Below are 15593 nucleotides of genomic sequence, written 5' to 3'. Positions count from 1 at the left end.
ATGTGTAGTCTAGACTGTGTGACTGCATCTGGGTTCCTAACCCTGAAGCCACGCCCAGGTGCTCTGTATGCGGGACCAGTCCACCCAGGACTCACAGTTGGCCTCGGAGGCAGAGCATGACAGGTTAGGGCAAAATAGGCTGTCATAGAGACTCAAGACAAGATGCTCTAGGGCAGAAAATGAGTACTCGCTGTGTGCCAGGACTTGTGCGGGGATCTGAACTCTAGACCAAAGGACAAACGTGGGCAATGGGGCAGCACAGGTGGTTGCACTGATGAGGGGCAATACTGGAGAAGCCGCTGGGAAGAGGGCATTATACTCTGGAGCCAGTAGGAAAAGGTATGAGACCTGGTGCCTCCAGTTCCAGATGTAGCGTGACCTTGGCCCGGCCTCCCGCTCTGCGCCTCAGTTTCCTCACCATTGAATGGGGACAGCAACCCCTCCATTCCGGGAGTGTTGACAAAAACTGCAAACAGCACTCAGCAGACATTCCCTAAGTGTGCACGCATGTGTGAGAAGACGCTGTTCGGTCTGCACCGGAGCCGCGTACGCAGAGAGAACAAGGGCACTACGGCCTCGAAATCACCCACAAAACCTCTGCCGCCAGCAACTCCCGGAACTGCACGCATGCGCCAACCCGTGCCGTCACAGTCACGTGTCGAAGCGTTCGGCACGGGCGGTGAGAGGTTGGCTCTGAATGACAGGTCAATCGACCTGTCAGCGGGAAGCACCCCCACGGCGTCGGACATCGAGGCTGTTGATTGGGGAAAGTCTCAGCTGGGGGCGGGTTCTTTGCAGCCCTGGTTACTATGACGCCCGGCCCCCGCCCCCTCGGCTGGCCGCCATCTTGTTGTTGATCCATACCCAGTGGGCAGCGCCGGGAGCTGGACCGAGCGGCTGGTGCGGGGCCGCTGCTGCGGGGCTCAGCCACCTGCGCTGCCTGCCAGGGGGCGGGCAGAAACCTGGAGGCCCGGGGGGCCCAGCTCCCGTGGGGAGCCGTGGGCACCCGCTGCCCGGGCCAGTCCGGTGAGTGACAGGAGCCGGGCCGATGGACCGGCCTGACGGCCGCGGGGCGGGCAGCGGCGGGCGCGGGGTTGGAGCGGGCGCGCGCAGGGCCGGGATATCGGCCGAGCATCACTTGAACATCGCTCGAGCGTCCTGACTGGCCGCCCATGGAGCCTCCCAGATGGTGGCGCCGAAGTAAGGCGAACGGCCTCGAGGGTCCGAGAGCCCCGTGCCTGAGGGCCGGCTCGTGGGGCGGCGGGAAACTAGCTTCTCTGACCGAAGCCCTGGGCTCTGCTGACCCGCAGTGCTGAAATGTGTCCAGTGCCAGTCTGATGCTCTCCGGGGCGTTGTGTTGCTCCTGGGTGAGAAATACACGAACCCTTTAGATGTCGCTCCTGCGAGTCATTTTCAGACTGCTTGAGACTAAAACTAGACGAAACAGCCGAAAGCCCCCGCGTACCAGGCAGGCCGATGTCACGGCCCTGTGATTCTGGAAGGGTGAAGGCCCTCTGCCCGGCGTTTATCTCCAGTGCTCTTTGGAGATCACGATTTGTTTCTTCCTGAAGGGCCTGGTTAAATGTCCATGATGCCCAAATTATATTTTGCGGCGTAATTTTTTGGTTCTCGACCACCACTTTTTGTTGGAGTTGTGGTATGATTTTCCTCTTTTTTGGAAAAAGTGAGTATTACGGTGATGACTTGATTGATTTTTATCTCCTAAAGATATATTTTGCCTGTATAACGAGACAAAGGAAATGTAGAATCAGAAAACTAAATGAAACTTTTTTTTTTTTTTTTGGTCTTCCTGGATGGTATGGAATTGCCAAATGAACTTTTAACAGACTAAATGTCTCTTGTCCAGTGAGAACAGACTGTAGGGCTCTCTTCCTGTGAGACCCCGGGCTAGCTGTCCAGAGAGTTCTCAGTGCTCCAAAACACATTTTTTTCCTCTGTGATCTCTTGGCTTCTCTGCACAGTCTCCTTGTATTGCTAAGATGAAGTCAGGCAGCAATATTTTGTGTGCTTGGATCTTGTCATCTTTAGAATGAATTTTGAAGGAAACCAGCTCCTCGGTGAGATCCTTTTGGAAAACAGACGTTGAAACCAGAGGAGGCTGGTGGCCTGTTGCTGGTTGCTTTACTTGTGAGAAGAGTCTTTATTTCATTACCTTCCCTCCTGCCATTTTTTGAATCTTGAATGAGTTTTGACCTTGGTGAGAGCATTTCCTTGGGCAGTTCTTGATAAGAAAGGAGGGAAGTAGTAAAATATTAGGAGCTTCTCAAAATTGTCCCAAGCTAACCAGCTCCCCACTTTGATTAAGGCTTCCTTTAGAAATTTAAGGCAGCCACAGGGTTAAATTCTTGCTGGTTTCTGTTTAAATATCCCTAAGTTAGGATCTAGCCTGTTAACTTCTCACCTGTTAAGGATTTCTTTGAGATGTAGAGACACTCTTTTTATTAAGTTCTCAACACTAACTTTTGCATACAGTTTTTTTGGGGGGGCATGGGGGGATCAAGGGCCTGTTAAAGTTTATCTTCGGTGTAATCTTCTGTTAGAAGTGCTGCCCCAAGGAAATTGTAGACTATATGAGAACTTTTATTGCCTTTGTTTAATGCTTTTACAACCTCATGAATATTTATGAGAGGTAGATGATGCTTGATTCAACTTGGTATTACCCAAAAGTAGCTAAAAACAGTACTTCTGGGCTGGGCATTTTTAAGTGCAAATGAGTAAGAATGTTGTTACAATAGCGGATCCTTCTTCCTCTTCAACTTCTTTGTCTTTACATAATTCACCTGTAAATGTCAGCACTTTTAACTCTAGGAGCAACAAACAACATTTCACAGACTGGAGATTCTACCCTGAAGTCAGGTTTATGGGGTGAGATCCTATGTCCTTCTGTGGCATTCAAGGTACAGCGCTGCTGCTCGGCTGGCCTTAGCCCCTACCTCTCTAGGGTTTAGCCTAGACCCCACTAACCAAGTAGTTTACTAAACATTCCACACACGTTAGTTATTTCCCTACACAGCTCCTCTTGCCAGCTGACTCCAGTGGCTTTTGCCCACTTTGGGATACCCATTTTCTTCAGCTCCTCTTCTCTTTTCTCCAGAGTCCAGCTCAGGTCCTTCCCACCTTCTTTGTGAAACAGTCCCCAAATATTCCAGCCTCTGGGATGCTCCACTTCCTCTGAACTGCAGTAGCATCATTGCCCTTATACAAAAACAATAGTATTTGCTCTTTTAAAAATAAAGTTTTGTTTTCTCTGATAAGACTTAACTCCTTTTCCTAATAGACTATTTTTGTGTCTTCGCGTACCTGCATATAGTAGATGAGGAGTAAATGTTTACAAAAATGTGCTAAATTTGTTTGAGTTGGAAACACCTTCTTAATTAAATAAGGAAATGGAGGAAATGGGCAAGTAGAAACGGGGGATTTGGTGGCCATGAAGCTCCACCTTCTGCCTTGCCTGAAATGGTAGCACAGGTTGACTCCAGTGCCTTATGGAGGCCCTTGCTCACAGTGCAGAACTGAGGCCTGAAAGCAGTAATTCTCAGAGGGGACTGTGTGGCTCACCCCCTTCCTGGCTGAGATGCCAGTTTTACTCTTGGAAAATATGTGTTGGGTGAGCGTGTCACTCGCTGGGTGCTAAGATTCTTAGACCCTCTTCTTATTGGCGCTTGTTCTCAGTGCCGCCTTGGGCTGCTGTAAATGTGTCCGTAGTATTTGCTGCTTGCTCTTCTCCCAGTGCTGCCCTGAGACTGAGCACTGACGGGCAGAGCTGGGAAAGGCTGTCCAGTGCACTCTGGCTCGGGGTGAGGGAGCTGTCAGTCAGGCCTTTTGTATGTTTGTGCCACTGGATATGTGTGTTTGCCCCAATTTTAAATCAGATTTCATTTCTCCTTTCCTACTAAAGCAGGATTTGAGCAGTGGATTCTGAATGAGAAAACATAAGACATCTTGGTTCTTTTATGAAAGGTGATCAAGACACTCGTGTGTGCTGCTATGACTTGAAGTTACATTTATGTAGGAGGCATTACAAATGCGTTTTGATGGGAACACACGTTCATTTCAGTGCCAGATCCCATTTAGGGACTTTGTTCTGTTGAGTGCTTAGAAAATCTGCTGCCGATCTCTTCTGTAAAAGTTTTATTTGTGGGTGGGGGTGTAGCTTGCTTATTCCTGTCTCCTCATTTTACTAAAGGTGGGCAGGCGAGGGGAGCAGGTCTAGGACTGGACTCTTCAAGTCTAAAATTTAATGTCAGTGAAGAATACCTTGAAGTGTATAAAACTCTGGGCATGTTATGATGGATTAACACTTATGAATTTTGATTATTCTAGACTCAAAAAATCAGATAACGACAAGCGTTGGTGAGGGTGTGGAGAAATCAGCTCAGCGCTCTTGTACACAGCTGGCGAGAATGTAAATGTTGCAGCCACTTTGGAAAACAGTCTGGCAGTTCTTTAAATCGTTAAACATAGAGTTGCCATTACGACCCAGCAATCCCACTCCTAGTTATTTACCCAAGAGAAATGAAAACATCTGTCCACACAAAAACCTGTATGTGAATATTTATAGCAGCATTTATTCATAATAGCCAAAGGAGGAAAACAACCTAAATGTCTATCAGCTGATAATGGATAAATAAAATGTGTATGTATATAAAATGGAACATTATTTGGCAATACAAAATAATGAAGTGCTGACACATCCTACAGCCTGGATGAACCTAGAAAACATGCTTAACACACAAGATCACATATAATTCCATTTATATGAAGTGTCCCAAATAGGTATATTTGTAGAGACAGGAAGTAGATCAGTGGTTGCTTAGGGCTTGGAGGTGGATGAGAGGATAGGGTAATGATAGCTGAAGGATATGGGATTTCTTTTTGAGGTGATTAATATGTTCTAAAGTTGTAGTGATGGCTGCACACGTCTGCAAATATACTTAGAAACCATTAATTGTACACTGTAACTGGGTGAATCCTATGTGTGAATTATATTTCAAAGCTGTTATAAAAAACTTTTATATAAGTAACGTATGTATATTCACTAGTTTAAAAAAATATATGAGTAATAAGAAGAAATAAAAATAAAGGGTCATCCTTAACTTCACCATTAGTGTTTTAGTGTATAACCAGAAGTTTTCCCCTGTGTCGTAACTTTTACAAAAATGAGCTTATGTTATACATCCTGATTTGTACTTTCCTGCAGTCAGCAATTTAGTAACAAACATCTGGGTTGTTAAATGATGCAGTTACATCAGGGGCCAGGTGGCAGTAAATTAGGGAAGCAGGGTGTAATGTAGTGGGGAGTGGTAGGGAGTAGGGTCAACTAAGCACAGCCCCTATCTAAAAGGTCACTTGCTCAGTTCCAGCCATCTGTTACCACATCTTGTGACCTTGATCTTTAAAGAAAACCAGAAATCTGGATTTTTATGTGAAATTTCCTGGTTTTTAAATTTGACAATGAATTAAAGTTGAGCCGTTTCACTGACCAAAGAAAACTCTTCACAGACCAGAAATGGTAAAAATTTTGAATTGCCTGATGTGCATGTTCCCAGCTAAGGTGAGACAAGGCGTCAGTCTGCTTTCTTGTTTCGGCTCTAATACTGTAAACAAAGTGTCCTTTTTGTGGTATATTAAATGCCATGGCTTTTCAAATTTTGTTGGTGATTTTGTTGCCTCAAATGGCTCCCAAGTGTAGCGCTATCTGTTCTTCCTAAGGACAAGATGTGCCTTATGAAGAAGTTTAAAGTTTTGTTTAGGCGTGAGTTATTGTTCCGTTGGCTGAGAGTTCAGTGTTGAGTCAACAATATGTATTAAATAAAGTGTCTTTAAACAGAAATATACATAAGAGGTTCTGTATCGTATGTATATAGTTCTGGAAGGTTATGTATTGATTGATTAACAAAAATGTTTGATCAGAGGTTCACAGAAACTTAACCCTGTATTTCCCCTAGGAGCACTGGTTTAGTATTTACTAACTCGGTGTTCACAGTGACTTTTTAGACGTAAGTACTATAAATAACAGGAATTGATTATATAGTGTTTTGTATCTGGCTTCTTTTGCTCAGTATGATGTTTTCAGGGTTCATCCATTTTGCTGTGTTTGCTCCTTTTTACTGCTGAATAGTATTCTGTTAATGGCTATACCATTTGCTGATGGGCATTTGGATTGTTTCTAGTTTTTGGTTATGAATAAAAATGCAATAAATGTTCTCATACAAGTCTTTATGTGTACATATGTTTTAATTTCTCTTTGAATAAATACCTAAGAGTAGAATTGCTCCAACTCCCAGACTGCATCGGAAGGACATTGGGTCAGGAAAAGTTGAAGAGCAGTCCTCTGGACTCTGGGCCCAGCTTTGTTGCTTTTCTTCCCTCATAGTCTTCAACTCCAAGCCTTATTTTCCATTTTGCCAGATTTCCAGATCTACCCATATTGAATCAAGAACTAAAGGATACTCTGTTGAGGTTGGATGTTGAAATAACCAGGAACTATTGCAAGTAGACACAAGCTTCTAGACCGTGGGAGATCTATTTGCTTTAGAATTTACTTCTATACCTGTTACGTTTCTAGATTTCTGTTAATTGATGGAGGCCAGAAGGCTTCTTCCTTGGTCATGCACAGGGTTCACAAAATTCATCCTTCATCTCTTTATGGAGCCTGGCCTCGGCGATTTGTGCCTTCGTAATGTGTTCAGGCTCAGTTACTATGGTGGGTACCGCCTCATTAGACTGTTGTTCGTATGGAACATATTTGGGAACATGATTCACGTGTAAGTTTTTAAAGCTTGATGCTTCCTTATCTGATGATCTTCCATTTGTGGTATTTGAAAACTAGCACCAACCAGAGGATCCTACCTGGTGTTCTAATTTCTGGAAGCAGCAAGCCTTGCTTTTGGTGATGAGTGTTCATCTTTTAAATCTCCCCTCCCATTAAAAGTCATCTACTCTCTTTGCCTTTTCATAGCCCTGTTTGGCATATTGTATTTTTTGTTTCACCATTGACTTTTTGGGACAGTGTACAGTAACTGCTGGTTTCTTCGCAGTCAAGAATTTGGTTATCGGAATTCTCTTTTAAAGCTCTCCAAATCTTTTAAAGAATGAAATTGATTCTTATAGAGCTGCTAATATATTTTCTGAATGGAAGGTAAAGTGGAGACTCAAATGAATGAAAATTTCATGTGGGGGTTTGTTGAAGTGAGAAAATTACTCTTTAAATTCTGCTTCTTTAGAGGACATTTTGTTAAAAATTTTAAGGGTTTATATTTTGTCATTTAAAGTATTTGTCATAGTTTGTTGGGAGAGAGAACCTATATGGAATATTCCTCGTTCAACTGGAATCCTTATTTCTTGGTCCGCATGTTTTTCTCTTGAATAACTAAATGGATGAGAGAAGGAATTTCTTTTTTAACAGCCTTTTGAGATAAGTAGTAGTATATTCATTTTACATTTGAGAAAACTGAGAATAAGATGTTTAGGCCACAAAGCCAGAGAGTGTCAGTACTCAGACAGTGTGCCCTGCCACCATACATAGTTATTACATGTCATTGGCTGTATTCCCTACGCTATACTTTACATCCCCGTGACTCTTTTTTTCACATCTCCATCACTGCCAATTTGTACTTCTTAATCTTGTCGGCTTTTTCACCTAGCCCTTCAACCCCCGTCCCATCTGGTGACCATCAGTTTGTTCTCCGTGAGTTTGTTTCTATTTTATTTTGATTTTTTAGAGTCCACATATAAGTGAAATCATACTGTATTTATCTTTGTCTGACTTATTTCACTTTGCACAATACCCTCTAGGTTCATACATGGTGTCGTAATGGTAAGATTTTATTCTTATGGTTAATATTCCATTGTATGTACATACTACATTTTCTTTATTCATTCGTCTATTGATGGACTACTTAGGTTGCTTCCATATCTTGGCTATTGTAAATAATGCTGCAGTGAACATAGAGGTACATATATCTTTTTGAATTAGTGTTTTGGATTTCTTTGGATAAATACCCAGAAGTGGAATTTCTGGGTCATACGGTAGTTCTAGTTTTAATTTTTTGAGGAACTTTCATACTGTTTTCCATAGGGGCTGCACCAGTTTGCAGTCCCACCAACAATTGCGCAAGGTTCCCTTTTCTCCACATCCTCACCAACACTTGTTTGTTGACTTATTTATGATGGCCATTCTGACAGATGTGAGCCGGTATCTCGTGGTTTTAATTTGCATTTCTCTGATTAGTGACATTGAGCATTTTTTCATGTCTGTCGGCCATCTCTATGTCCTCTTTGGAGAAATAAATGTCTATTGAGGTCCTCTGCCCATTTTTAATTGGAATGTTTGGTGTTAAGTTGTGTGAGTTCTTGATATATTTTGGATATTAATCTCTTATCGGATGTATCATTGGCAAGCATCTTTTTCCATTCAGTAGGTTGTCTTCATTTTGTTGACGGTTTCCTTTGCTGTGCAAAAACATTTTAGTTTGATGTAGTTCTATTTGTTTTTTTGTTGTTGTTTCCCTTGTGCGAGGAGACATATTTTTTTATGTCTTTCTTTAGATTTGGAAAGGTTTTGGCCATTATTTTTCTAAATATTTTTTCTGCCCTCTTCTCTCTCCTCTCTTTCTGGAATTTCTATAATGCATATATTGTTACATTTGGTAGTGTCCCTCTTTTCCTTATTCTTTTTACGTTTTGCATCTGAGTAATTTCAGTTGTCTTCCTTCAGGTTTACTGATACTTCTTAAGTGTGCTCAGCTCTGCTGTTGAACCCTTCCACTGATCTCCTCCCCACCCCCACGCATTTCAGTTGTGGTACTTTTTAGCTACAGAATTTGTTTGGTTTCTTTTTATAATTTTGGTCATTCATTGATGTTTTCATTTTGTTCATATATCATTTTGATTTCCTTAGTCCATGGTTTCCTTTAGCCCACTAAATGTATTTATGACAATTGATTTAACATCTTTGACTAATAATAATTCCAATGTCTTTGCTTCCTCAAGGATTTTTTTTTAGGGGGAAAGGAGTCAAAAAGTCTTTTCCCTGTGAATGGGCATTAATTTTGTTTTTCTTCGTTTTATCGTTTTTTTTTGTTGTTGTTGTTAAAACTGGACATTTGAATATTGTGTTCTGGTAACTGGAGAAATCTGATTCTTCCACTCCTCAGGGATTGCTAGGTTTTGCTTATTAAGTGGTAGAGCCTTTTATTTGTGACTTTTCTAAACTAATTTATTCCTTGTTGTATGTGGTCATTGAAATTTCTGTTCATTCATCTCTTCAGTTAGCCAGTGACATGATAAAGATTTCCTTAAATGTCTGGCTCTCCCAAAAAGGAAAAATAAAAACAAGTACTATCCTCTTAAATCCCTTGGAAACCATTTCAGACTGTATGTGTTGAAACAGTGGTCACCAGCCTCTGCCTGCTTCTGGGTGATCAAAAGCAGCCATCATCAGTCAGAATGCACAACCCTGGTATTTGTAGGACAGGGTCTTTATTGGCCCACCTTAGCCTCCAGAAAGCTGCATGGGGAATTAGGGCAGCCTTCCCTCTGCTGCTTGCTGTGGGGTGGGGGTTGGGTAAGCTGCTACGTAAAAAGGCTGAAATTTACCAAAATTCACCAGCCTCTTCATCGGGCTCTACTTTGAAAGCTTCATGTTTTCCAGCTAGACTCCAGAGTTCCAAAAAAGTTATTTCACACAGTTGCTGCTATCTCAATAGTTGTTTGGCTGGAGAGAAGGATCCTGGAGCTCCCTACTCTGCCATCTTTCTTGTTGTCACTCCCATGGACTGTTTTTTAAATTTTTGTTTTGTTTTCTTTTTGTTCGTTACTAGCATATAAAAATATAACTGACTTTTGTATATTGACCTTGCAGTTTATGGCTTTGGTAATAAATTCACCTATTAGTTTCAGAAGTTGTAGATTCCTGAGCATTTTCTCTGTAAACAATCATGTTATCTATATAAAGTCTTATTTCTTCCTTTCTAGTTTTTATGCTTTTGATTTCTTTTTCTCGCCTTATTGTATTAGCTGATAAAATGTAGAATAGAAATGGTGAGAATGGACATCTTTGCCTTATTTTGATTGTATGAGGGAAGTGTTAAATTCACATTGAGTATGATGTCAGCCGTAGGTTTTTCAAGTTTTTCCATAAATTCCCTTTATCAGGTAAGCAAGTTTCCTTCTATTTTTAGTTTGCTGCTGGAGAGTTTTTAATCATGAATGGGTGTTGAATTTTGTTAAGCTTTCTCCTTTGTACATTGAGATGATCATGTTTTTTTTTCGTTTTGTTAATATGATGAATTACATTGATTTAGTCTTCAGATATTTAATTAACCTTGCATTCTCATTTTGTCATGATGTATTATTTTTTCTATATATCATCGAATTAGTTTTGCCAAAATTTTTTAAAAGGATTTTTGTGTCTATGTTTATGAAGGATATTGGTCTATAATCTTTTTTTCCTCCTCCGTTTTTGGTAACTGTTTTTTGTTCTTAAGTTTTGTTTTCAGGGATGCCTGACCTTATAAAACAAGTTGGAAAGTGTTTTTTTTCCTCTGTTTTCTGAAAGAATGTTTACAAAATTAGTGATTTCTTTTTTAAATGTTTGATAGAATTCACTAGTGAAACCCATCTGTGTCTGGAGTTTTCCTGTTAAGAGATTTTTGATAAAATCAATTTTCTCAATAAATATAAGGCTATTCAGATTTTATATTTTATCTTTATCAGTTCTAGTAAGTTTTATTTTTTTTGTAAATTGTATTTTTTGAGGTATTCGTCCATTTTGTCTAAGTTGTTGAATTTATTGGTATACAGTTGTTTATAATATCACCTTATTATTCTTATAATGCGTGTAGAATCTGTAGTGATATCCCCTTTTTTATCCCCGACAGTGGTAATCTGTGTCTCTTTTTATTGATCATTTCTCTAGAGGATTTATCAATTATATTGATTTTTTTTTTAAAAAAACCTGCTTTTGACACTGCATTTTCTCTTTTTCTCTGTTTTATTGAGTTCTGTTCATATCTTTATTTCCTTTTCTGCTTTAGTCTTTTCCTAGCTTCTTAAGGAGAACCTTAGGTCATTAATTTTATATTTCTAATACTTTTAAAGCTATAAAATTTTAGCATCGCTTTAGTTACATCAGTATAGTAGATACTTTTAAAGTGTTTTCTCATATATTGCCTTATCCTCTAAAGTGCATAGGACAGATAGTCTCATATTTAACTCATCGACAGTGAAAATAGTTGAATTGGGTGTATTGAAGGGTACACAACTTATTAATTGTGGCATTGGCGCTTGCTTTCAGATTGAGTCTCATGAGTTACATGAGGGTCAGGAAAGGAAGTGTGAGGAGCAAAGAGATTTGGAACCCAACTTTTAAGGAATGATGTTTCTTTGAAGACATCGCTACACTTTCTAAGTTGGGAAGTTGTTGATGGGTTTGTGTGTGTGGGTAGAAGTCCCCATCTGTCTGGAATTTTAGGTTGTACATAGATAGAAGTGTTTTTCTGTTGTTTAAAGTTGCTTAAATGTAGTCATTCTGGTGGTTTACTGGAGGGTAGAACACAGCTAGAATATAATCTGCTCGAAGCAATTAAACTGTTGCATTTTGTGAGGCATTAAATAGGTCACTTACCTATTCTGTTTACAGGCTTTCCCACATTCACTATAATCACGTGTTGCTCATCTGCTTCTGAGTGCCTTCTAATAAAATCTTCATCCACAGGATGGATGTTCTGATATTTCATGGTGTGTTGTGTGTGGTGCTGATTGGAGGGACAGCCTGTTGAATTTGTCCCCTGAAGTCTCGACGCTATGTGGGCCTTGAGGGGGAGAGGTCTCCCAGGAGGGCAGGAATAGGATACCAAGAACATGGTCCTTGGAGGAGAGAACCTGGGCCGATGTCAGCCCCTGTGTGGAGCAGCCGGTTCTCCCCAAAGAGCAGGAGGGAGGTGAAGAAAAGGAACGAGAGTTACCAGTCATGTTGGACCCCTCGGTTGTGAGAACAGACCCGTACTGTCCCTTCGCATCTTCCTTTCAGTCGTACAGAAGCGTCTTTCTTTGTTTTGGGCCTTTGGAATTGGCAGTAGGAGATAGGACGTCCGGGAAGTTCCCTGTTCCATGCTTTAGCGTTGCAGACAGCCTCATTTTAAATGTCCTGTGGTTTTGTCTTCCTTTTAGAACCATTTCTACTGTCCTTCCACATGTACGCTCTCTGCGTTTGACCATGTTTAGATTCAGTCGTGAATGTGCTGGGCAGACTGATTTGATTCAGGTATGGCTCACCTGCAGACTGTGTAGTCACAGCACGGGTATTCCTGAGGCTTCTGGTGAAGGACAGTCCCATACAAATCGTGAGCAGACAGTGTTTCAGGTAAGAAGGATGGGGCACCTTTGTTTCTCCTTTCTTTTGGTTTTCTCTCTTTCATTTCCTGTGTATCACTTGGGACTTGTGTTCTTGAAGTTCTGTCCTCAAACCCCCTTTTTCCCATTTGTTTCAGCACAGTTGAGGCATTTTCTTTTTTTTCCTCATTAAACTTTGAATGAGGTCTCAAAATTCTGTGACAGATTTTTGATCATGTCGTTTCCATTAAATAACTGATTTTAAAAACTAATAACTTAAAAACTGCCACACACACACACACAAAACCAAATGGTCTACAAAACCTTCTCCTTTCTTTCCGAAGGTTTTATGATGCATTGTGATCATTAACCAGTCTTTCACTGTTAAGCTTAAATGGCCAGTGGAGACAAACAGTTCTGAGACTGTTCTTCCACCACTGATTAAGACTGGGGTGGCCGGTATTGGGGATAATATTCTTTTACCTTTCTGAGCAGACTTGGTGACTTTGCCAGCTCCTGCTGTCTTCTTGTCTGCTGCTTTGATGACACCCACAGCCACTGTCTCATGTCGTGGACAGCAAAACGGCCCAGAGGAGGGCAGTGAGAGAAGCCCTGAACACAGACTTGCCAGGAACCACATCAACAATGGCAGCATCACCCTATTTCAGAAAACCTCGGGCTGTCTTCCGGATATTTTCTAGAACGACGCTTAGTCTTCTCCTTCAGCTCAGCAAATTTGCAAGTGATGTGAGCATGTGACAGTCCAGCACAGGTGCATATCAGGTGATTTGGCCTGGATGGTTCAGGGTAATTACCTGAGTGGTGAAGTCACGGCTTCCATTACTGGGTCATTTTTGCTGTCACCAGCCACCTTGCCATGATGAACTTCTTTGACAGACATGTTCTTGACATCGAAGTCCACATTGTCCCCAGGAAGAGCATCACTTAAAGCTTCATGGTACATTTGATCAGACTTTATTTCAGTTGTTACATTAACTGGAGCAAAGGTGGCCACCATGCCGGGTTTGAGAACACTGGTCTCTACTTGGCCCTCAGGGACAGTGCCAATACCACAAATTTTGTAGACACTCTGGAGTGGCAGACACAAAGACTTGTCAGTTTGACAAGTCGGTGGCAGGATACAATCCAGAGCTTCAACAGCGTGGTTCCACTGGCGTTGCCATCTTTATGGGTAACTTTCCATCCCTTGAACCAGAGCTGGTTAGCAGTTGGCTCCAGCACATTGTCACCATTCCATCCAGAAATTGGCACAGATGCTACTGTGTCAGGGTTGTAGCCAGTTTTCTTAATGTAGGTGCTGATTTCCTTAACGATGTCCTTGTATCTCTTCTGGCTATAAGGTGGCTCAATGGAATCCATCTTGTTAACACCAACAATTAGTTGTTTCACACCCAACGTGTAAGCCAGAAGAACATGCTCAGGGGTCTGTCTGTTCTTGGAGACACCTGCTTCAAATTCACCAACACCAGCAGCAACAATGAGGACAGTACAGTTAGCTTGTGATGTGTCTGTAATCATGTTTTCGATAAAGTCCCTGTGTCCTGGGGTATCAGCGATGGTCACATAATGCTTGCTGGTCTCAAATTTCCACAGGGAGATATCAGTGGTTCAGCTTTCAATATATCCAAGACACACGCGTACTTGAAGGAACCTTCCCCATCTCAGCAGCCTCCTTCTTGAATTTTTCGATGGTTCTTTTGTCCCACCACATTTGTAGATCAGATGACCAGTTGTGGTAGACTTGCCAGAATCTACGTGTCCAATGATGACAATGTTGATGTGAGTCTTTTCCTTTCCCATTTTAGCTTAGATTTAGCAGTGTTCTGGTGGCAGACCTGTTACAAAAAAGAGGCAGACATTTTCAGAGGAATCTTAGCTTAAAAAAATACACACACACACACACACACACACACACACACACACACACACAAATATATGTGATATAAATGGAAGCACAGGCTTCTAATCTTTAGAATCCAGTACAAACAGGAAATGGATTCTAGCTTTTCTCTTTGCTCTAAATTAATTCTGGTCTGGCTGTTTCATCGGGCTAGCACATCAAGGCCGCCTGCCAAGCATGTTTCCTTCTTGCTCCCTGTTTGCTCTCAGCCTAGTGTCCTTGAGGAGGATGCCACTGTGTCCCTTGCTCCTGGGATAGGACCCAGGAGCCTAAATAATGATCTTTTCTCAAAATAGATACCTTTAAGCCTTTTTGCCTTTTCTTTGTTGCAAACCTCCCAGATTGCTCACAGCCTCTGCACACATTTCTGGTTTCTGTGTGAGGGATGTGCCAGTCCCTTTTGGGCAGGCTCAGATCCACAGCCCTGTTTAACCTCTAGAATGTTCCTTCTATTTCCCTCCTTGCAAGAGAAGTTTGTGAGCATCTACTTGAAACAAGCCAGTGCATGGGGTGGGGGAGAGGGCTGTTCCCTCACACCCTCCTGCATATACCTAATCTGTATCAGTGCCTATGCAAACGCAGGAACGGGTTGGACTTCAGGAAGGCATTAGATTCCCTTCTGTGTATGCTTTAGAGAACAAACAAGCTTTCATGTTAGTTTTCCGCTGTAGGTTTGCCAATGAATTTGAAGGTATTTTTGTTCTTTTTCCTGTCAGAGTCTAGATCAGCTTATTATTTCTGAAATTAGTTTTCATAAAGTCCAGAGCTATACAACCAAACTTTGTGAGTTCTTTTTTGGTTAGAGTGATTTGTCAGTCCATTGTGTTCATTTTGCTGAGCGGTTTTGCCAGAATTTTACCTAACATTTCTGATTTACAAAGTTTAATTTACTTTTTAAAAAACTAAATAAATTTCATACAACTTTTAAAGGGCATGATACTTCATCATTACGCTTTTAGTATTTAAATGATATGTTTCATTTTAGAAGAGATAATAGAAATACGGGGTTTATAAACTAATTTTTATGAAAATTTGAGGAAATTTGCAAATATTCCTATGCAATGAGAAGGCACCAAAGATTCTTCTCTTTATAAAAAGATTCCATGTCAGACTCAAGTGGTTAATCTGAGGTTATAAAAATATGTTGGCCACAGAATTTGGAATTCTAACCAGGCTTCTTAGAGTGCATGTCTGCTGGTCCGCATTTGGAGGTGTGTCTGTGCCCGCCACACTAAGGAACTTGGTGACCAGGTATTGTCTCGCTCTTGCTATGGAGACAGTGCCTTCCTAGTTCTTAAAATAGTCCTGACCTTGT

At 41.4% G+C, this 15593-nt stretch overlaps 1 protein-coding gene across 3 annotated transcripts in view; it reads left to right on the top strand.

The window, feature by feature from the left end:
• The first annotated feature begins 834 nt into the window (after window positions 1-834).
• IP6K1 (inositol hexakisphosphate kinase 1) overlaps window positions 835-15593 on the top strand; it is a 40175-nt gene continuing 25416 nt past the window's right edge. Inside the window, exons 1-3 of one of the 3 annotated variants that reach the window (XM_039837786.1) lie at window positions 835-1026; window positions 12196-12388; window positions 12853-13140. The gene's annotated coding sequence lies outside the window, so the exon portion shown is untranslated. The remainder of the gene's footprint in view (window positions 1027-12195; window positions 12389-12852; window positions 13141-15593) is intronic. The other 2 variants (XM_039837785.1, XM_039837784.1) reach the window with 2 other exon arrangements.

This window comes from Pteropus medius, unplaced genomic scaffold, assembly GCF_902729225.1.
Source record: "Pteropus medius unplaced genomic scaffold, Ma_sr-lr_union100, whole genome shotgun sequence".
In the NCBI taxonomy this organism is placed as follows: domain Eukaryota; kingdom Metazoa; phylum Chordata; class Mammalia; order Chiroptera; family Pteropodidae; genus Pteropus; species Pteropus medius.
The sequence above is the reverse complement of the archived record's forward strand: the minus strand, read 5'-3'. Positions and strand labels throughout refer to the sequence as shown.